At 48.1% G+C, this 17894-nt stretch overlaps 1 protein-coding gene across 1 annotated transcript in view; it reads left to right on the top strand.

The window, feature by feature from the left end:
* LOC137627794 (RPA-interacting protein A-like) overlaps positions 1 to 17894 on the top strand; it is a 79325-nt gene that overhangs the window by 14291 nt on the left and 47140 nt on the right.

Here is a 17894-nt window from a genome sequence, read left to right as displayed (position 1 = left end):
CCTCCTACATAGGGCTTTGACATCCAAGCCCTCTAAGCCTCCAGCACCCCAGCAGCCCCGTCCTACCAAGACCACGAAACCAACAACAGCAGCGAAGACAGTGGTGTCTAAGCCCTTTCCTGTTAAGGACAGGAAAGGCAAGAAGCCCTCCAGGGGAGGGAAGAATGCTAGAGGGAGCAGCCGAGGCCGCAAACGCTGGGATTGGCAGTCCCTCTGCATGTCCACCAGTGGGGGGGATGCCTTCAAAGTTGCGCAGACAGGTGGCAGCAACTCGGGGCCGATTCCTGGACGATTTCCGTAATCAGTCAGGGATATCGCGTCCCGTTCACAATATCTCTACCTCCCCTGACGACGAATCCAGTGTCGTTGAGCTCCCATGCCATGGGATCAGCAAGGGGGCAGGCCCTTCGGGCAGAAGTCCAGACCATGTTGAAGAAGGGCGCTCTCCAGGAGGTCCTCAACGGGTCCCCAGGCTTCTTCAGTCGAATCTTTCTTGTAAAGAAGGCGTCTGGAGGCTGGAGACAAGTCATCAACCTCTCGGCTCTGAATAAGACAAACTTCGTTCAGCATGGAGACCGCAGACACGGTCAGACTTGCAGTGAGACCTCAAGACTTCATGTGTACACTGGATCTGAAGAATGCGAACTTCCAGATCCCAATCCATCCGTCTTCAAGGAAGTACTTAAGATTCAGCCTAGACAACAAGGAATACCAGTTCAAGGTGCTGTGTTTTGGTCTCTCCACAGCACCACAGGTTTTCACCAGAGTGTTCACCCTAATATCTTCGTGGGCACACAGGATCGGCATCCGTCTCCTCCGTTATCTGGACGACTGGCTGATCCTAGCAGACTCGGAGTCATCCCTTCTTCAACACCGAGACAAACTTCTGGGACTTTGCCAGGATCTGGAGATCATGGTAAATCTCGAGAAGTCTTCTCTGCTTCCCACTCAAAGACTGGTATACCTGGGCATGATTACAGACACCAATCTCCACAAAGCCTTCCCATCAGACGACAGGATAGCAAGGCTGAGGAAGGTCGCAAGCCCTTTTCTCAGACGAGAAGAGCTTCCAGCCCAATCGTGGTTACGTCTCCTCGGTCACCTCTCATCTTTGGCTCGTCTAGTTCCCACCGGTCGCCTCAGAATGAGATCTCTCCGGTGCGATTCCCCGGACGTCATGATCCCTATGGGACCTGCGGAATGGACGGACCTCCAGTGGTGGGTGACAGACGAGAACCTATGAATAGGAGTGGATCTTCTCGTCCTCCCCTCGGATTTGATGCTGTTTTCGGACGCCTCAAAGAAAGGGTGGGGAGCCCACGTTCTACACCACAGGACCTCAGGCCTGTGGTCAGAATCAGAAAAGTGCCTCCATATAAATCTTTTAGAGATGAAGGCTGTTTTCTTGGCCCTTCAGCAGTTCCAACAATACCTGGCGGGTCACTCTGTGGTGGTGGTGATGAGCGACAACACCACAGTAGTGGCTTACATCAACAAGCAAGAAGGTACTTTTTCGAAGCAGCTATCCCATCTTGCAGTAGAGATATTGAGATGGACCGAAGTCCACTTGATCCCACTATCGGCACGTTTCATTCCAGGCAAAAGGAATGTGCTCGCCGACAATCTGAGCAGAGTGTCTCAGATAGTGAGTACCGAGTGGTCTTTGGATCATCTATTAGCCAACAAAGTCATGACTTTGTGGGGTTCCCCGACTGTGGATCTGTTTGCGACAGCGTTGAACTTCAAGCTTCCACTCTACTGCTCCCCAGTCCCGGACCCCAAGGCGCTCTGGCAAGATGCCTTCCAACAACGGTGGGACAACATCGACGTATACGCCTTTCCCCTGTTCTGTCTGATGAGGAGGGTGCTCAACAAGACCAGAATATCGGTCAATCTTTCAACGACCCTCATAGCTCTGCTATGGCATCACGCGGAATGGTTTCCGGACCTTCTGCAACTCCTAACGGAACTTCCAAGAGAACTCCCTCCACGACACGATCTACTCAGACAACCACATGCCAACATCTTCCACAAAGCCGTAGCTTTGCTACAATTTCACGCCTGGAGACTATCCAGCATCTCCTCGCTGAGAGAGGATTTTCGCAGCAAGTTGCGATTAGGATGTCTGGACATCTGCGAAAATCATCCGCATCTGTCTACCAGGCAAAGTGGAAAGTCTTCTGTGGTTGGTGTCGTGGAAGGGGTATCTCTCCACTCGATGCCACTCTTCCAGCAATAGCGAAGTTCCTTGTGTATTTGCGGGAAGAAATGCGCCTTTCAGTCTCGGCAGTGAAAGGCTATCGCTCAGCCTTAAGTCTAGCCTTCAGGATCAAAGGAATGGACATTTCTTCCTCGCTGGAACTTTCCCTACTCATACGAAGTTATGAACTTACCTGCCCTCAGTCGGAAGTGAGACCTCCTCCATGGAACGTGGTTCGAGTTCTCAGGTCCCTTAAGAGACCTCCCTATGAATCATTACGCCAGGCTTCAGAACGCCACCTAACTTTGAAGACGGTGTTCCTACTAGCTTTGGCATCGGCCAAGCGAGTCAGTCTCATATGAAATCGCCCATTCAAGGGGATGGGGAGGTAACATTCAAATTCGTCCTTGAGTTTATTGCTAAGACTCGGAATCCGGGGGTGCCGGACCCTCGGTTCAACTCCTTCCAGATTTCGAGTCTTCGTTCTGTAACAGATGACCCAGACCATCTCCTACTGTGTCCAGTAAGGAGTCTGAGGTTTTATCTCAAAAGAACAGCTGCAGTCTGTCCTCAGGTGCAGGCATTGTTTGTTAGCACTGGGAGGACTAAGAGGAGGGTCACCAAGAACACCATCTCGGCATGGATTCGCAGGGTGATCCATCTGTCCCTGAATCCAGACCCTCCTCCGTCACGACACCCTAGAGCACATGTTGTCAGGAGCGTAGCTACGTCCCTGGCCTTCAGGAAGAATTTCTCAGTGACGCAGGTTCTTCAGGCTGGGATGTGGAAGTGTCAGACGACCTTCACAGCACATTACCTGCAAGATGTGACCCACAGGAGGCTCGATAAGTTCTCTATCGGCCCTGTGGTGGCTGCACAACAGCTGGTTTAGAACCTCAGGCTCCTTAGTGGACAAGTAGCATAAGGTTGAGGGCATTGTTACCCGGTCTTAGTCTGCATGAATGAAAAGGTATGTCTGGCCCTTATTCTTTTCTTCATCTTCCCCTCTCTTGGGGAAAGCAGCATCCTGGGTTCTCTGCACAGCTGACCTCAAACCATTGCAGGTAAACCATGTTTCCTTGTGTTCCTAGTATTAAGCTAATACTGTCACGTCCCCATACCCTGATTAGGTGGTATTGGGAGAGTCCTAGCCTAAAGTTTCCATCTAGAGGACTACAGGTCAACTTCTTAAGACGAGTCACACTTTATTATACCTTCACACACAGCTTGCGTAGGCCGCAGTCCTTGCGTAGCAAGGTTCTAGTGAGGTGCAGGGACTCCTCATTGTTGAGTGCTGACACACTCAAATAATGAGTCCCCTGGCAAAGCCAAAAGCCAGTACTGGCTGGGACTTTCCACCCTTCCTAATGGGTGAGTCACCCCTATTAAATAGCATGGTTTGTATGTCAGTTACGGAACAAATGACAAATTCGTAGATAATTTGTATTTTTCCTAACTATACAAACCTTAGCTATTTAATAAAACTTGCCTGCCAGCCCTATCCCCCTTGAAGTCCTACCTCCAAGCAAAGTGAGCTCAAGCACAGGTGTGTGTGAGGGGGGGGGGGGTGGTTAGCAAGCTACCCTCCCTACCCCCCTGCTAACTAGCGGTGGGGTAGTAAATTCTCGTTAAAATTCTAATGGCTCGTCATTTCAGCTACGCCAAAAGTAATAACCCCTATTAAATAGCTAAGTTTGTATAGTTAGGAAAAATACAAATTATCTACGAATTTGTCATGTTTAGAAAAGACAAGCCACCTTCACTGCCCATTCTTTACATAAAGACTGTGCCCACAGACCTTTGGACACCTTCTTACATCCAGTGATAGCTGCTACAGGTTTGTATTGTTCGGAAAAATACAATTTTCAATATTAAACTTACCCGATAATCATGTAGCTGTCAACTCCGTTGCCCGACAGAATTCTACGGGAGGGATACGCCAGCTATCACTATACTAGAAGGGGGTGTACTCACAAGCGCCACCTGTGGCCAGGTACTACAGTACTTGTTGTTGACGCCACCTCACTTTTTCCTCTGTCGTGCTTCCGGCAAGACGTTCTTGGATACGCTTATGATTTTGGAGTATTGTTCACGGTTTGGTGAAGTATTTCTCTAAAATTTGCAGCTATTCGCTATACTGGAAACTTCTATATTAGCTTAGTTAGCTTTTGGAATTAATTTGATTAATTATGGTGACGAAGAGAGTATGAACTCTCTTTCACCTTTAAATGGCCGACCCTTCCCTTAGACGGAAGTGTTGGTGTCTAAGAGAGTATAGACTCTCTTTCTTAATTTTGCTTAACAAAAGTTATAGATTTATTTTATATCTCTCCGCCTCTTATAGGCCTCTTCGATTAACTTCCTTTTATTATAAACTTATTAAAATTAATTTTTATATTTATTTATATTCGACCTTCCTAATAGTAGGCGGTCTTTTCTTGGTACCGAAGTTAATTAACATTGAGCCCGTCATTTCGGTTTTACCTGTTAACATATTATGCTATTTTAATGTCTTTGAAAGAATTTCTTTGATAGTCTCGTACTGTTTTCAAAGTTGAACTAACGTTTTGTTTTGTCTCTGCAGTTGTTGACGTTCAGAACGTTCAACTTGCGCTCTATCGTTACGATAGAGAAAGAATTTTCACGGTGTCACGTTGCAGTAAGAGTAACCGTGTCTAGCGTTTTGTTCATTCTTTCTTAACTTAATGGTTTTAATCCTAATAAAGGAACTTTTCATTTTGGGAAATATTTCAGTTTTTTCCTTTAACAATAATATGTTTTAACGATATTTATGATTGGGCTCTTCTCTCAGGTTCTAAGTCAAGAGAGAGAGAGAGAGAGAGAGAGATAGAGACGGAGGGAGAAAGAGGAGGATAAACGTTTCATTCAAGCGAGTAACGTTGTTATCGTTTTTGCTCTTCTCCCTAGTCTCTTTAGGGGAAGAAGGTAAACGTTTCTAGAGTGATCTAGTGTTTAGTCTCTTTCCAGCCACTGAATTATTTATCTTTCATTAGATTTTTCTGTTACATTGTAATTCTGTTTTCGCAATTACTGTACTAACTTTTGAGAAAGGATAGAATTGCGTGTTTCAGGTACAAACCACTTAAAGTTTCGAGTTCAGTGAAATAAGTGCAAACAGAAAATCAAAGTGATAAGTGATTAGCGCAAAGTGTGTCAGTGTTGTGCGTGAGGGTACTTCTGTGCGCGCCAGTCGTCCTCCCAGTCCGGGACCTCTTGCAAGCTCCCAAGCCCAGGGGAGAAGCAATGTCGAAGGGCAAAAGGGTTCAGCAGGCCTTGATCGGCGCACAGAAGTATCCTCGGTGGTTGCGGGCGTGTCTTACCGAGACCGTCACTCCCACCCGCAGACGATTGAGCCCTTATTTTGCTCGTCTGCAGAAGAAATTTAGGGGAGAAAACGCTGGTCTCAGGTCTCAAGACCTCTTAAACGTAAAGTCCAGACCTATGCCAGACGTACGAAGTTAGAGTTCAACAACCCGGATGCAGTCATTGGGTTAGCTCTGACTCTCCTCAGTCATCAGTTGAATGCACTCCGCCTAAGAGGAGTAAGGTTCTGCCGCAACAGATCTCTGCTGTTAAGGCTTTACCTCAGCAGACCTTAGTGTCTGCCGACCCCAAGTTGACTCTACTGCAGTCCATGCAGTCACAACTTTCGGTCTTGATGCGTGAGTGTCGGGCTGAGAAGGTTGCGCCTCCGCCTGCGCTCGCTCCGCCTGCGCTCGCTCCGCCTGCGCTCGCTCCGCCTGCGCTCGCTCCGCCTGCGCTCCCTCCGCCTGCGCTCGCTCCGCCTGACCGCAGTACCGCCTGCCAGGCGTACGATGTTGAGCCACGTTATGAGTTTACTGATCCCAGTGGTGTGCAGCTCCCTCCGCCTTCCTTAAGGCAACCTCAGCAATGGGAACAGGAGGCTTATACCTCTCTTCCTCCGCTTCCACTTGCTGTTCCACCAGTGAGGCAACACTCGCTTGAGGTACAACAACCTCTCCCATCCATGAGTCAGTCTCCTCAGCTCTCGCTGCAGCGAGCTCAACCCTCCTCAAGGCAAGCACCTCAACACCTTAGCCTTGCGCCTCAGGAGCCTCAACTTGCGAGACTTTTACTGCGTTCTGCGCAGCCACTACCTTTTCGCTCTCAGCTCACACCGCAGGAACCTCAACTCGTTCCTCAGGAACTTGCTACTGCGCATCCGCCAACCACTCAGCAAGCGCAACCCTTGAGTTCAGCCACTCATGCCAGGAGTCAGCCTCCTCCACCCATGCGCCTACCTTCTGCTACTTCCTTTGATCAGCCTTTGCAGACTGAGCCTCAGGTGTTCCCTCAACAGAGTCTTGAAGAGGAAACCACAACTATTGTTGTTCCAGCTCGTTCTGACTCTGCTGTTCAGCATACCTTACCTCCATTTTCAAACATTATGATAATGGAGGTTATTTGTATTACTTATAAAAATATATTTGTATTCCTTGCAATATATTTTTAACAATATCGCAAAATATGGCAAAAATATGAATCATGAGTTATGAATGTAAGGTAAATATTATGTTGATATTAAAACCCCATGCAAGCATGCATAAAGCACTCTAGCACTGGTCATGGAATTTCTGAGAAATGTTAAACGCCATGCACACGCTCTGCTTACCTTACAGCATGCTCTACATACAGCATGCTCTGCTTACAGCATGCTCTGCATACAACATGCTCTGCATACAGCATGCTCTGCATTCAGCATGCTCTGCATACAACATGCTCTACATACAGCATGCTCTGCATACAGCATGCTCTGCATACAACATGCTCTGCATACAGCATGCTCTGCATTCAGCATGCTCTGCATTCAGCATGCTCTGCATACAGCATGCTCTGCATTCAGCATGCTCTGCATACAACATGCTCTACATACAGCATGCTCTGCATACAGCATACTCTGCATACAACATGCTCTGCATACCTTACCGCATGCTTCTCAGTCACACATCTTTGGTTGTTGCCAACTCACTAGACTGTCAAGCAGTTTCATAACGTTGCCTTTTAGTCTGCTGCTTTTGCACCAGTGAAACCCTCACTGAGAGAACTTAGCTTTTCTAGGATATGGTCCCTGTAGATGAGAAAGTTCTTTTCTCCCTCCTTCTGATATTCCCTTGAGGACTCTGTCATTTGGAGGGAGCCTTTAGCTGCGTAGCCTCCTATGGACTTTTATTTAAGCATAACATGCTTCCAGGGAAGGTAATGGTTCCACTTCAGTCGCTAATCCCGTCTGTTACCACACCTGCTCCCATAGACCTTGAGCTGTGTTGCAAGACATGCAGTCCAAGCTTAGTCCTTGTTAGAGGATTTTTTGTTTACGGAGTCAATGTGTCACGGGGAAGACGTTCAACAACCAGCAGAAGTGACTTGTTGTGACGCAGTGCGGCAACCTCAGCAACCCGATAAGGAGTTGTCTGTACGACCCAGACAGTCTAGACAGATTCGGGTTGTCACTGTACTTCCTCGCTTGCCCATGGTTGACAGTTCACAGACTGTGCAGCAGTACCATGATCTTGTGTCCGGCTCCGTCAGACGACTGGCTTTTAAGAGCTCCCACAAGTCATCGCTGTCTGGAGATTTTCAAATGGACTATGGATCTGACCAAGGAACTGGGCCTCCTGGTCAATTTTGAGGAGTCTCAGCTCGTCCCATCCCAGACCATTGTCTCCTTGGGTATGGATCTTCAGAGTCGAGCTTTTCGGGCTTTTCCGTCGGCCCCAAGGATCTTCCAAGCCCTAGAATGCATCCAGAGCATGCTGAGAAGGAACCGATGCTCAGTCAGGTAGTGGATGAGTCTAACAGGGACACTTTCATCGCTGGCCCTGTTCATCGTGTTAGGGAGACTCCACCTCCCCCCCCTTCAGTATCATCTAGCTGCTCACTGGATAAAGGACATGACGCTAGAGACGGTCTCAGTTCCTGTTTCCGAAGAGAGGAGGTCTTCTCTCGCGTGGTGTAAGAACAGCTTTCTTCTCAAGGAAGTCTACCTTTGGCTGTTCAGAAACACGACCGCCGTCTCCTCTCGGACGCATCAGACACGGGCTGGGGTGCGACTTTGGACGGACAAGAATGCTCGGGAACATGGAATCAGGAGCAAAGGACACTTCACATCAATTGCAAGGAGTTGTTGGCGGTTATTCTGGCCTTGATAAACTTCAAGTCCCTCCAGCTTAACAAAGTGGTGGAGGTGGACTCTGACAACACCACAGCCCTGGCTTACATCTTCAAGCAGGGAGGGACTCTTTCGTGGAAGTTGTTCTAGATCGCAAGGGACCTACTCATCTGGTCTAAAGATCGAAAGCTAACTGGTAACGAGGTTCATTCAGGGTGGTATGAATGTCATGGCAGATCACCTCAGCCGGAAGGGTCAGGTCATCCCCACAGAGTGGACCCTTCTCAAGAATGTTTGCAGCAGACTTTGGGCCCTGTGGGGTCAGCCAACCATAGATCTGTTCGCTACCTCGATAACCTAGAGACTCCTGTTGTATTGTTCTCCGATTCCAGACCCAGCAGCAGTTCACGTGGATGCTTTTCTGCTGGATTGGTTCCATCTCGACCTGTATGCATTCCCGCCGTTCAAGATTGTCAACAGGGTACTTCAGAAGTTCTCCTCTCACAAAGGGACACGGCTGACGTTGGTTGGCTCCGCTCTGGCCCGCGAGAGAATGGTTCTTAGAGGTACTGCAATGGCTGGTCGACATTCCCAGGACTCTTCCTCTAGGAGTGAACCTTCTAAGTCTACCTCACGTAAAGAAGGTACACCCAATCCTCCACGCTCTTCGTCTGACTGCCTTCAGACTTTCGAAAGACTCTCAAGAGCTAGGGGCTTTTCGAAGGAGGCAGCCAGAGCGATTGCCAAAGCAAGGAGAACATCCACTCTCAGAATCTATCAGTCTCAAGGGGAAGTCTTCCGTAGCTGGTACAAGACCAATGCAGTTTCCTCAACCAGTACCACTGTAACCCAGATTGCTGACTTCCTGTTATATCTAAGGAAAGTAAGATCCCTTTCAGCTCCTACGATCAAGGGTTACAGAAGTATGTTGGCAGCGGTTTTCCGCCACAGAGGCTTGGATCTTTCCACCAACAAAGATCTACAGGACCTCCCTAGGTCTTTTGAGACCTCAAAGGAACGTCGGTTGTCCACTCCAGGCTGGAATCTAGACGTGGTCCTAAGGTTCCTTATGTCATCAAGATTTGAACCTCTCCAATCAGCCTCTTTTTAGGACCTCACATTAAAAACTCTTTTCCTCGTGTGCTTGACAACAGCTAAAAGAGTAAGTGAGATCCACGCCTTCAGCAGGATCATTGTTTTCACATCTGAAACGGCTACATGTTCCTTGCAGCTCGGTTTTTGCTAAACGAGCTTCCTTCACGTCCTTGGCCTAAGTCGTTCGAGATCCCAAGCCTGTCCAACTTGGTGGGGAACGAACTGAAGAGAGTACTTTGCCCAGTTAGAGCTCTTAGGTACTATCTAAAAAGGTCTTAACCTTTACAAGGACAATCAGAAGCCTTATAGTGTGCTATCAAGAAACCTTCTTTTCCAAGTTCTAAGAACTCAGTTTCTTACTATTCAGGCTTCTGATTAGAGAAACACATTCTCATCTGAAGGAAGAAGACCTTGCTTTGCTGAAGGTAAGGACACATGAAGTGGGAGCTGTGGCTACCTCAGTGGCCTTCAAACAGAGCCATTCTCTGCAGAGTGTTATGGATGCAACCTATTGGAGAAGCAAGTCAGTGTTCGCATCATTCTATCTCAAAGATGTCCAGTCTCTTTACGAGTACTGCTACACCCTGGGACCATTCGTAGCAACGAATGCAGTAGTAGGCGAGGGCTCAGCCACTACATTCCCATAATCCCATAACCTTTTAACCTTTCTCTTGAATACTTTTTATGGGTTGTACGGTCGGCTAAGAAGCCTTCCACATCCTTGCTGATTTGGCGGGTGGTCAATTCTTTCTTGAGAAGCGCCGAGGTTAAAGGTTGTGATGAGGTCCTTTAGTATGGGTTGCAGCCCTGTATACTTTAGCACCTTTGAGTTGATTCAGCCTTCCAAGAGGAACGCTGCGCTCAGTAAGGAAGACGATCTTATTAAAGGCAGAGTAACGGTTCAAGTCGACTTCCTTACCAGGTACTTATTATTTCATTGTTATTGTGGATAACTGATTATATGAAATACGGGATACTTAGCTATCCTTTAGTCTTGTACACTGGTTTTTCACCCACCCCCCTGGGTGTGAATCAGCTACATGATTATCGGGTAAGTTTAATATTGAAAAATGTTATTTTCATTAGTAAAATAAATTTTTGAATATACTTACCCGATAATCATGATTTAATTGACCCACCCTTCCTCCCCATAGAGAACCAGTGGACCGAGGAAAAAGTGAGGTGGCGTCAACAACAAGTACTGTAGTACCTGGCCACAGGTGGCGCTTGTGAGTACACCCCCTTCTAGTATAGTGATAGCTGGCGTATCCCTCCCGTAGAATTCTGTCGGGCAACGGAGTTGACAGCTACATGATTATCGGGTAAGTATATTCAAAAATTTATTTTACTAATGAAAATAACATATTACCTCCAAATTTGTCATTTGTTCAGCCATTAATACAAACCAACGTTATCTATGGCGGTTGACTTACCCTTTAGGAGGGTAGAAGTCCATGCTAACTGGCTTTTGGCTTTGACCTGCAGTTTTTCCCTACACCTGTATGTGTTTTGCACATAATTGGTGGAAACCCTACACCTCGCTAAAACCATGGTATGCATGGTCCGCGGCCTATGCAAGCTATGTGCTTGTGATACTAGCACTGTGACTGGTCCAGGTAAGAGTTCTCAGAGTCATTGAACTCTTCCAAGAGTACCATGGACGTTACTCAATCCCACCTCGCCAGGGGGTATGGGGACGTAACGAGTATATCTATCTATATTAGGTTACACAAGAGAAATGGTTTTACCTGCAGACAGTGGAGGTCAGCTTTTTAGAATACTGTGGGTCCTGTTACTCCACAGGGTGGAAGATGATAGAAAGAAAGAACCTGTTATTCTCTGTCATTCATCCCAGACTAAACCATGGTTAAACTCTACCATCCCTCATTTGCTACTTGTCCATCAAGGAACCTGAAGATCCATGGAGAACGTCTCCATGTTCCTGTGGGTCACGTCTTGCAGGTAATGGAGGTGAATGTTATTTGACGCTTCTACACGCCCGCTGACAAGGTCTGCATCACAAAGTAATCTCATAAACGATAGGATGTACTCGTGCACCTAACGTTATGAGCTCCTCTATGAGAAGAAGGATAAGGATTCGATGGTTGGTCCATGACCTTGCAAATCTGAGTCGAGAACGTGTTCTTGGTGATCCTTCTCTTGACTTTCCCAGAGCTGACGAAGAGTGCCGACACTCGGGGGCGAGCTCTTGAAGTTTCCTTAGGGTAGGGCCTCCGGTCTCTCTTTGGCTTACTAACCATTGATCATTGATCTTGATCATTGGTCATGCTGTGAAGGACTCCCAGACCCATCGTCAGGAATGAGAGACATTAAGGGCGTCCTATGACGTTCACCAACTCTTTTGGATGAAGCCAACAGGAGTGTTAGATCTGTCATTGAGGTCAGGTGAACATCTGCTGCTTTGAGTCTTGAATTAAGGTCTACTTTCCGACAAAGGGTCTGTAGGCTCAAAACTCTGTATGAGGAGGGGCGATGCCGACGTGGAAGAAAGGTTAATTCCTTTCGGTCGGAAGGCGAGGCTCAAGGACTAGCAGTGGCCTATCGTTGCCGAGACCGAGAGAAGCTTTCCTCCCGAAGATACCCAAGCAACTCCCCTAATGCTGGCATGGTGGCATCGAGGGTGGGATACCTCTTCCATGATACCAACTTACAGTCCACTTAGTCTGGATGGCTGAAGTCGAAGATCTACGCAGGTATTCAGACATCCTTTTTGTAACCTGTTGGGGAAGAGAGACTTAAGAGAAGAGGAACTGGATAGTCTCCAGGCATGACATTGCAGCGAAGCTACTGCTTTGTGAAAGATATTCATATGTGGCTGTTACAGATGCTGAAGCGGTTATTTCGGGATCTCTGTCGGAAGTTGCAGAAGAGTCAACTGGGCATGACGAGTCTGCTAGGCAAGACGAATCTTGCTGGCGAGACTAGTCTGCGGAGCCAGAAGAGTCTTGCTGGCAAGACGAGTATGATAGCCTGTTCCTGAAGATCAAGGGCGGGATATGGAGGAATCCAATTCCTGTAAGACCTCAGGATCTATGTCAGGTGAGGCGAGTCTTCTGAGACAAGACTGCTGATCACGAGGCCTGCTCTGAAGGGCAATGTCAGAGAATGGGTGAACCCAATTCCTGTCGGAGGAATCCCCTTGGAGAGGAGGCCAACCAGGCAAAGGAGATTCTCTCGAGGATGGCAGAGACAACCACTGTTTGCTACCGTTGTTGGCGATCCTTCCAGCAAGCAGGAAGATTGCTGCACAGTGGCTGGTGGAGGGACTACTCGCTCAGCAGGGGAGTGGATGAATCCCTCTCTTTGCTGGAAGAATTCTCTGAAGGGGAGACCAACGGTTGAAGGAAGTCTTTTCCACGGATGGGAAAGACGTGATAAACATCTGCTGCCATAGTTGGCTATTCTCCCGACGAGCAAGAAGATCGTTGACCAGTGTTTGGAAGGATTCTCCTTCGGAAGGGAGAGTTCCAGCACCTAGAGCAATCCTCTTGAATGCACTCCGTGGCCCATCCACGAGTTGTAGCTCAAGTAAAAGGTCGACATCTGATGATGTCTGTGAAACGAGCCAGAGCTCAAGTTGGAGTTTTCCTTGAAGGGGGTTCCCCTTGTCCTTAGGAAGGTTGCCCTCATCTCTGGAAGGTTTAAGAGATGGTACTGTTCAGACCCTGACCAGAGCCTGGAGGCCGAGTGGTAAAGCAACCCCCCCCCCTCCCCCTTTCTTTGATGCATCTGGAGCGAGTTCAATCCGGGGAAGGGCCGAGGAGGTTGACTTCTCGGCGAAGATTCTATTTATCAACCATCTTTTCGGTACGTATCCTGCACGGGTCTCATAGGGGGGATCCTGCTCCTGCTCCTATTCTAGCCTCAGAAGAGGCTGGATTTAATGGAATCCAATGTGGGCTTGATGAACCTGAGCGAAACGGTGACTTAAGAGACGTAACCACTAATGGTTGAAAATGCGTCTCGTAGAGGGAAGACTCCTGTCATCCTCCTAGAATCCCGTTGATCTGCGGTAAAAACTTCATGACTACAGTGAACATATCCAAGGGTACCTGTCTCCAATTAGGAAGCGTCTCTTGAGATTTACTTAAATTCCTCAATCTCAGTAAACTCGGGGTGAAGTCTCAGTGGTAACGAAGGTCAGCTACTGAGTCTATTAGGATCAGTCTGTCGTACTTAAGTCTTCAGGGTACGAAGCCGATCCTGCCAAACTAGGTTGATACTAAAGTAAACCTTCTCTTGAGAACTGCTAGATGGTCGAAGATACTTCCTTGATGACGGCATTCCAGAATATAGCAGTAAGAGTCCTAGTGGTCGAATGTACCCAGGAAGTCCTGTGGACTAAGTGCTTGTTTGACTGAATGCCTTCTCCTTGTCGAACATAGTTTGAAAAGCTACTCTGTTCCAGGAGAAGAGGAAGGAACTGGAGAAGAGGCTTGGAGGCCTCGATGAAAACACATCGTTCTGTCTGCAGGCGTAATGGCGGAGACGGACGTGAATGTTCAGAACGCATAGGTTAGGAGAGAATCACCCTCTAACTTCCACAGGTGGGAGAAAAAGAAAGTGTATACTCTTGTAGTTGAGCTGCGAATTCTCTCTCCTTGTTGGAAAGAGATGCATACTCCAAACTCGTAGGAGGGGACCTGTCATAGGGCAACCTCCTTTAGGACGAGAAAAAGGGAGTTATCTCTTGGATAAGAACATCGATGATGTCCACAGAATCCCTTTTCAAGTAGCAACCGAGAGGTATTTTCTTGGTGACACGAGGTACAAGGAATTCCACATCTGGGAAGGTGTTCCCAGGTGGTCATCCACTAGCTCTCACCTTCATTAAGAGGGGTAAAGCACAAGAGTCAGCCTTAGAGCTTAATACCTTTCTCGCCACTGAGAACTTGTAGTTCACACAAGTACAGTGCCGTAGACATGGTCCAAGACCCAGTCTTTGCCCTCTCGAGGGGCCACCTGCCAGAAGGCATGCTCCGACTCCTTCTGCTCGGCCTCCTATAGATTTAGACTAGCAGCTCTTAGAGGATGGTCGTCATCGTCATCAAAGTCATCCACCCACGAGACATCATCTCGGGGTGGGCCGAGGTCGTCCCTAGCACGACGGGTGTCGCTTACTGATGCCCCTGCAGGGTTTGGAGATGATCGTTTAGGACTGTCTTGTAAAGGTCTTGATGCCCTTGCTGAAGACTTGGGCATGAACGATCTTCCTTTCATGCCTCACCTGCTGAAGGAGAGACGTCCTCCTGTAAGGGTCAGGATATTGGTCGTAGTTCCAGTGGAACCATCTTGATGGGAAAGGGGTGGAAAGACCCTGCCAGCGACTCTTCTCTAAGAGGAAGAAACTCTTGTCTCGAGAGATGAAGGTTAGAGCTTACTCACAGAGGAGTGGGAAGGACGATGCTGAACCTCTGCTTCAATGTCCGTACTGGTATCAGCTTGATACGGGATGAGTTCTGCAGTTCAGCTACTCCTCGTTTCCTCTTCAGAGGAGAGATGGAAGATACCAGGGGCTCCTGAGGAGGGGTGACTGTAGAATTACGTTTGGGGTCAGCTTCAGAAGATAACTTCTCCAGCAGAATCGTTGGTGTACTGGTCGACTGTTGAGGTGGGAATCCTCCCATAAATTCTTGGTGGACTGTTATGATCAGGGTGTTGAACTAAGGCTCTTTGCCCACTGCGGCGCTGGGCGAAAGGTCCCCAGAGAGGATCAAAGCTGAGGGTTTCTGAAACTATAGGACAGGGTTCCTACCAGGATCAACTGACGACCGGACGGGAGAGTGGTGTGAACAAGCAGACTGCTGCGGTTTCGATGGTTTCATCCTACCGGGGAAGGAACATAACAGGGTTGCTTAGCTGTTTGGGCTCCTTAAAGGTAGGTTCTTCCCAAATTAGAGGAAATCGTTGGGGGAAGTCTTTCCGGCGAGATGTCCTGGACATCCTGGCGAGAGAGCGTTGATCGCGGGTCAATCTGTGGGAAACAGAAGACTTACACTCTAAGGGTGAATGGCGATCTACGTCTGTCGATCGGCGCTTGCAGACCTGAGAACGAGAGGAAGAACCTTTATGAGGCGCTGTGAACGGTGGATTGGTGAATGCTGATGCCCTAATGAGCGACGAGAAGCTCAAGAAGGAGAGTGTTGGGACGACTGTCTCTGATCTGAAGGAGATTGCCCAAGATCTGGCGAATGCCTAGGTACTGGCAAGCTGTCAATCACAGGAGAACTAAGAGGCGATGCAATACACGCGCAACTGGTAAGAGACGAACAGCTGACTACTGTAGTTACGAAAGCCCGAAGGAGCAGCAAGACTGTCCTTGACAGGGTTGTAGAGACATCTGTTTTACCACAGGGGTGGTGAATGCCAGGGTTGTGAGGAGCACTTCTAATGAACTCTGAAGTCTGACGAACCGCCGGGAGGGGAACGTCTGGGTGGTTCCTCCGGGGAGGGAACCTGTCTGACTGAGCCAGAGGAGAAAAACGTAGGTTCCTCGAAGATCTCGGGAACTGAGTCTATGGGGGTTCTCACTTGCGAGCGAGAGAAAATACCACACGTAGGAGAGACTCGCCTTGGACTGCTCCACCCCCGACAGAAGAGTCAGCTCAGCATGGGGAAGAGCGTAGTCTTTGGCGATGAAACTGCAACTGTTGCGATGAGATGTAGCTGTCAGCAATTCTCCCTGCACGCGGGATGGTTGCTAAACAGAAGCTGATGAAGGGGAGTTCTCCCTCGGAAGGGAGAGCAGCCCAACACCTTCGGAGGCTAACTCTCCCTCGAAAGGGAAAGATGCCCAACCCCTGGAGGCGGATCTCAAGACAGCGCTCCCTGCTTTTTCTTGTGACGGTGGAGCGATAGCAGATTCCACAGCAACGAACGGTTCTGCTCTTCTATGTCAGCTGTCTTAGCCGAATGAAGAAGTACAGTATGGCATCACTAGCTGAGGAATGTAAAAGGAAATTGATAGAAAAATTCCCTCGGGAGGAGCACCTAATCCGCGAATGGGAAAGGTGTCCTCCTAGAGAACAGAAATATACTAAGGACTGCACACTCCCTTCGCTGGCTGACACCGTCAGGAGATGTAGAGCGATAGCGTAAGAACTGTGAAAAAGAATTTCAATTAATTAATTCAGCTGACAAAAAAACTACTCAGGAGAACCACTCAACCCCCTGGCGGGAAAGGGGTTCCCAAGGGGGAGCGGACCAGTTAAAGGTTATGCACTCCCTCCGCCGGCTAAGAATGGCCGTTGGCCCATCGCCGTGTGAAGGAATGTGGCGTCGAGAGCTGAAAAAGTTGAATTACAAGCAGTTATTATTTCAACTTAAGTACTGAAGAAACAATTCGGGAGAGCAACCTAACCCGTGAACGGGAAAGGTGTTCACCCACAGAGGATCTGCTGGCCGCATTCATACTGAGGGAGAGCAGCGTTGTTAGCGAGAAATAGAAAGACCGAAGTCAAGCTCTGTGAGGGCCGCAAGCAGTTTTCCTCCAAGAACTCATAGGGAAAGAGTGACATTAACAACCGAACGGAGGAGTATCCAAACAATGACAACCCCTGTGGGGGAGGCCGGGTCACTCAGAAGGGTGGTAAGAGAAGGTTCTCCGCCCTCAAGAAGCTGCCGCACTACGCTGTCACACAAACAGCAACATTCACTGTAAAGAAAAGCTTGAAATATATATACAGTACTGTAAAAACATTACAAGAATGTTTTCATATACAGCACTGTATATAAAAAGAACAACATAAGATTAAGAAAAAAGTCAAATGGCCGGTAAGCTGGAGCAGAGAAAGAAACGTCTTTTTTTTTTTTTTTAAGCCAAAAGCAAAGTGGGTTCTCAATCCAGGTGTGTGAGTAAGCGGAATTCCCCCCCCCCCCCCCCCACGTAGGTAGCAGATGGGTAGTTGACCCTCACTAAAAATGTAATGGCTCGTCTTCCAACTTCGCCGAAAGTAGTATCCCCTGTAAATATCTTTGGTTTGTGTCAGTGACAGAACAACTATTGTTTACATGTATACATAGCCTTCATGTAGTCACATAGTGATTCCCCGCTCAGTGACCGTTATTGCATGGGCTGTCGATCTTTCTGGTATTGTGGAACAAACAGGCTCATGAGGTGTCAGGATATCCATCCCAAGCTTCTTTAACCTCAAAGTGGCAGTCCTGGGGCAAAAGTTTTTGGCTAGTTGAGTGATCTTCCACCTACCTATAGGTGAGTATCCTATGTAAAAAAAAATGAGGGTTTTGTGTTTGTTTAGGAACAAATAACAAATTTATAAATTACTCCCTCACTCTCACCTCCCCCCAGCAAGTCCTACATGCAATTGAAAGTGGTCTCAGTAGTGAGTGTGCAAGTGGGCTGAGCTTACCCTGCCATTCCGGTAACAGCTGGGAGGGTTGTTGACACTTTTAAGTTATTATGGCTAT

This window comes from Palaemon carinicauda, chromosome 35 (assembly GCF_036898095.1).
Source record: "Palaemon carinicauda isolate YSFRI2023 chromosome 35, ASM3689809v2, whole genome shotgun sequence".
Lineage (NCBI taxonomy): Eukaryota > Metazoa > Arthropoda > Malacostraca > Decapoda > Palaemonidae > Palaemon > Palaemon carinicauda.
Note: the sequence above shows the minus strand (reverse complement) of the source record. Positions and strands in the feature narration are given on the sequence as shown.